This window comes from Salarias fasciatus, chromosome 13, assembly GCF_902148845.1.
Source record: "Salarias fasciatus chromosome 13, fSalaFa1.1, whole genome shotgun sequence".
Taxonomy (NCBI): domain Eukaryota; kingdom Metazoa; phylum Chordata; class Actinopteri; order Blenniiformes; family Blenniidae; genus Salarias; species Salarias fasciatus.
The window spans coordinates 5,867,012-5,872,772 of record NC_043757.1 but is presented as its reverse complement, the minus strand read 5'-3'; the positions used below and the strand labels follow the sequence as shown (position 1 = coordinate 5,872,772).

The 5,761-nt window shown below is 42.4% G+C and overlaps 1 long non-coding RNA gene across 1 annotated transcript; it reads left to right on the top strand.

The window, feature by feature from the left end:
• The first annotated feature begins 575 nt into the window (after positions 1-575).
• Positions 576-1,910, top strand: LOC115398883 (uncharacterized). Its single transcript, XR_003932613.1, has 3 exons — positions 576-689; positions 836-863; positions 1,870-1,910. It is a non-coding gene; the product is annotated as an uncharacterized LOC115398883 (long non-coding RNA).
• The last annotated feature ends 3,851 nt before the right edge of the window (positions 1,911-5,761 follow it).

Here is a 5,761-nt window from a genome sequence, read left to right as displayed (position 1 = left end):
AAGGGACATTTTATACTGTCCAACAGTTAGATACAAATCTGGATATTTTTTTTTTTTGCTGCTGTGAGTTTAACTTTTTTTTTTTTTAATTGTGGTTTCCTGAAGTCATACAAAAGAAGCAAACATATTTATTGGTGCTTTGAATTGTGCAGTGTGTTGTATTTGTCACATCCTTCACCATTTAGCATTTGAAAGAAAATAAAACTAAAAAGATAACAAAGTTAAACAATTAAAGACCTCATACACCTAAAAACAGCCGTACCCTGCTGGAGGAAGCATGTTTGGCAGCAGTTGATTTGGATGATGTGCATGTTAAACGTGAGTAGTGTCTGAGAGAAAACATGCATCCCAACATGTGGTCATTGTAAAGCATGCAAAGTGTCTGCACCTGTAAAGCCTTCTTTAAAAATGTGTAGGAAAAGTGTTGATACACTTTTCTTCTACATATTACAACCAGCGTCTGAAAAGACCTTTCAGAAGCTCCACTTGTCACACACATCCTGAGGTAAACATTAGGTTTAGGTGAACTGTCAGTCTCATCATTTCCTCTTGGACTTTAGGGTCACAACCTGGCCTTTCAGGTTGAAGATCAGTTCGACAAGGCGGAGCAGGTGGTGAACTACAACAAAACACATCTCCTTCTGAAGGAGTGTGAGGAGGTGGTCCTCTACAAAACAACCGACTCTCAGGTATCACACAGCTAACATATAAAGCTGCTCTCTGACACACATTTCACTGAGTCTATGGAGAATTCTGCTGGGTGTGTTTGAACTGAATCTTTCTGCTGAGCTTTGGACAACAGTCTGAATGTTTTGTTTGTTTTCTGTCTGTTTAGGGAGAAGATCACACAGCTAAGTGTTCCAGTGAGTATCTGTTTGCTTATTATGAGAGAGCAGTGATGTGTTGGTGACTTCTGTCAGGCCCTCAGCAAGAGAACTGAAATGTCCACACAAGCAGACCAGAATGAGTTTTTTAATGAAGTGGAGGTTCAAGAAGAAAAAGATCCATTCCTTCAAGAAAATAGTCAGAAGAACAAGAGTCAGAAGAAAGGAGCCAGAGTCCTGACTCAAAAGAAGACAGATGGTGGACGTTCATCTTTCCTTCTGTCCTGACTCGTCTCCTCACAGCATGATGCTGCCTCCACCGTGCTTCACTGTAGGGATGGTTTTGTCCTGGTGATGAGCGGGGCCTGTTTCCTTCAAACATGACGACTGCCAGCCACATTAAAGAGTTCAGATTTGATCTCATCAGAGATCCTGTCTGATGAAGCCCCTTCTCAGGCGATCACTAAGTTTAGACGTCTGTTCAGCTCCAGAAGAGTCCTGGAGGTTCTGAACTTCTTCCATTGGTAGATTATGGAGCCACTGAGTTCACTGGTATCTTCAAAGCAGAGGAAATGTTTCTGGACCTTGAACCAGATCTGTTTCTGGAGAGAATCCTGTCTCAGAGGTCTACAGACGGTTTCTCTGACTTCATGCTGGGTTTGTCCTCAAACTGCTCTGTCACTTGTGGAACCTTCTGTAGACGCTGTGTGACTTTCCAAATCATGTCCAATCAGTTAAATTTACCACAGACGAACTCCATGGAAGCTGTAGAAACATCTCAAGGAGGATCAGTGGAAACAGGAAGAAGCTGAGCTCAGCTCACAGCTTCATGACAAAGGCTGTGAAAGAAGTGAAGCTCAGTGCAGGCTATCAAACAGGAAGAGGTCATGTGACATGAGACACTCAGACAGGAGCACTGAGATCAGGGAAGATGTGGAAGAACCTGAAGACACCTTGAAAACATTCAAACAACAGAAAAGTGAGCAATTGAGTTTTTGTATCATGTAAAGTTTGAGTCTAATGTGATCTTCTCTCTCTTTTTCAGCCATCTGCCGTAAGAAGCTGCCTGAACCAGCAGGAACAGGTAAAACACTGGATTGTGCATTTTTAATATTCATTAAAAGTGGTGACATAGGTTGACCTGAAGCCTCATTCAGTGACTTTTTGCTGATATTGTCATTTATCAGCCTCTTGAGGCTGAAAGTGTGTTGACTGACAAATGAAATCAAGCTAATTAGGACGTTCAAAGTAGTTTGACCACAGATGGACTCCACTGAAGCTGTAGAAACATCTCGAGGAGGATCAGTGGAAACGGGAAGAAGCTGAAGCTTCATGGAAAACACTGAAACAAGTGAAACTCAGTGCAGGCTATCAAACAGGAATTTATTCATGTGACATGAGACACTCAGACAGGAAGATGTGGAAGAATCTAAAGACTTCATGAAAACATTTAAACAAGACAGATGTGAGCTACGAGTCAGAGTGTGACAGTTTTAGGTTATTATTGCATCATGTAAAGTCTAACATGATCTTCTCTCTCTTCTTTTAAGCTGTTTCCATTCAGAAGCAGCCTGAACCAACAGGAAGAGGTAATGAAACATGTTTTGGATTTTTCACATTCATTGAAAGTTGCTGGAAAGGTTGACCTGAAGCCTGACTCACTGTGTTATCTGACACCTGAGGTGTCAAACTGAAACCTAAAACCGACTCCAGCTGTCCATTGAGCACATTTTCCCTTCATGGATCTGCAGTATCAGTCATGTGAGTAGCAGATGAGACTTTCCAAAATACTGTGAGAGGAATTTATACTAATGTGGTCATTTATTCACAGCATGCAATACTTTAACATGGCCTGGATTGTATTTGTGGACTTCAATGTCTCTGTTGTTCATCTTCTTTGGTGTTGTGATGTTTTTTCCACAACTTTGACTTTGACAGATTATTCCCACAGTCACTGATAAAATCACTGTGGATTCAGACCGAGTGTAAAATCAGTGTGAAGCAGGTTCATGAAAATGTGACTCTTTGTTCTGTTAACAGGGCATTTTGGGATCTATTCGATCCTTGGACTCCTGCTGGTCCTGGTCGTGGTTGTGGTTTTCGTCATCGTGTGCCGCAACTCAGATCGCCTACCCAGGTGTGTTGAATCACAGTAAATATTAAACTCAGTCTTTCTACTCTGATCTGACGTCTTCTGAATCACTGCATGTTTTTTTCAGCATCCGCAGCACGCTCGGTTTCAAAGAGGTGTTGATGCAGCATGAACCCAGTGAGCAGGATCTGGAGGCTGCACGTGGCTGACAACCAGAGTTTCTACTTCACTGTGAGGATTCATCCAGTTTCAACCTGCCGCAAGATGATTTCAGCTTGATTTATCCTCATAGTCCAGATTATATTCACTTTAGTCTTCACTGCTTGGTGTCATATCAGTACTTAGGCTGAATCCCATTTCACCCCTTAGCCCTTCCCCTTGGCCCTTCCCCTCGTTTTGCGCGTTCACGTGGAGGGGTAGGAGTGTCCCAATTGTCATTATGACGGAGGGGTAGAGCCAAGAAAGAGTAAGTAAGTAAAAGTTTATTTATATAGCACATTTACAAGCGGCATAGCCGTGCCAAAGTGCTTCACACAAGTGCAGAGAATAGAAACAAACAAAAAACGGTGAAAAGACAAAACTGCACAAACAATTAAAACACATCTCAAACTCGAGCACCAAGGAAAGACCTAGCTGAAGGCCAAGGCAAAGCGGTGGGTCTTCAGCAGTGATTTAAAAATTCCCACAGACTCGGCCGCGCGGATGTGGGGGGGAAGGTAGTGATGTTAACTAGTGATGTTAACCGTGACACCGAAGCTTCGAAGCATGTGTTGAAAAAATGAACCTCTTCTCACTGGAGCTTTGTATCGGAGCTTGATTCGTTTCCTGATAATCACGTGATCCGTGACGTCTGAAGCTTCATTCGCGCACACCCACGTGACGCTTCAGCCGCTGCTTCACAGGTTTAAAACGCGCTGAGGCTGTTTGTGGGTTGTGGAGGCGGTTTGTGAGTCGAGAGAGAGTGAGAGACAGCGAATATAGATTTGATATGGAGCCTGTGGCAAAAAGAGGACGTTCTGAAGTTTGGGAACACTTTGATTTGATTTAATTTCACCCAACAATGGTGTTATGAGCAAATGTGTCATGCCTACATTTTGTTCATTGTTAATGTTAGACTTTGAAATATATTTGGGGTGGTTGGTTGCCAGTTGCAACAATATGTCATATGTAAAGTATTGTTTTGTCAGACCAAATCCCTTCTTTAAAAAACATCCCTCATTTGTAATTTATTTTTCTAGGTCCAGTGTTTAGTTTGTGGCCAGCATCTGCCAACGTCAATTCACTTCCACCATCTCTCATGATACCTTAATAATTACTGTGTCTCAAATAAGTAAGCTTGCTGCTGACTTGTTATGTGAGACACAGCAAATGTCCTGGTCACTTCAAACACATTCAGTCATACATATGAACACTCTGCTTTTTCATCCCCATCTTTATTCAAGTTGGCCTATGAACAATAGAAATGCTGACATCAAAATATTAGCTATACTAGGTTTTAGTGATGTGGACAAATCATTCAATAATTTAAAAAATGTAATTACTCATACATCACATTCATTCATTCAGCTGACACATGACATGCTTTCCTTGACTTTCACCACCAGGGGTCCTTGTTGGGCTCTGATTTGAAAAGCTTCGAGTACTGAACCTTTTTTCGATACAATTGTGTTGAAAGCTTTGTTGCCTCAGAAAGCTTCAGATTGCCATCACTACAACTAATATACACTGGGAGCATATCACTCACACCAAACAATGTTGGCACAGAGGCCATGTCACTCTCACACCGACCCTTCTCACTGTTGGTCCAAGATAAAGTAAATTAAACTTAACAAAAAAAACACCGGAAAAATGGCATCAACACATATAAAAACAATAACTTAACACACCTACAACAAAACGAAGTACATTTTAACACAAAATACATCTTGAAACGGCCCGAACAATCCCCTCCCATGATGCCTTGCAGCACCAAACAGTATGGCGGCCCCCAGTGGCGCCTGCCGCCGCAACAATATATAAAATATATACATATGTTGTTTTTAGTTAAATGTTTTTTTTAATTTTTCTTTGCATTTTTGACCTGTCCTGGTTGTCTCTTGAGAGGGGTCGGGGGGGAGTGTCCTTACATCACCTAGGCAACCAGCCATCCAATGAAAAGAAGCATTGAGTTTACCTCACTTCCACGTGTGCTTGTTTGCAGAAGGAGTGATGCTGCTGCATGACAGAGAGACGGAGAATATTTTACGACGCGTGAACCCTCACAATTTATTACTTGTGGATTTATGTTTTGTTTATTTTGCAAAAATGACGACCCTGTTGTCTGCAAAAAACACACAACAGTGGACATTGGATTAACGTTACGCTACAGCGAGTGACTGCCGCTACAAGCTGCAACATATCACGGTAAGCGAGGACTCCAGTGCTCGTCAGGCGCACTAACCTTGTTCAACATGTCACAGAAGATGTAGTCTGGAGACGAGTTTTATGTATTCATCAATTTTACACTTATTTCGGTAAAATTTGCTTGGAAAAAGAAAGGGCTCGCTTTATATGCATGAGTGAAAGTTGCTTTTCAGAGGCATTCCGGGGCGTTCCTGTAGAAGAGGCCAGTATATTTCTTACCGGCACGGCGTTCCGGTGTGTTCCGGCCAAGAGAGCACACGGAGGGCTGCCTTCTGTGGGAACCAGGGGCGGATCTGGGATTCTCCCAGATCCGCCCCTGGTTCCCACAGACGGCAGCCCTCCGTGTGCTCTCTTGTTCATCACCTGCCTTTAGACGGAAAAACATCGATGAGTGAGTCATGGTGATAAATGAGTTTTTTTATGGTTGCATAAATACTTAAAA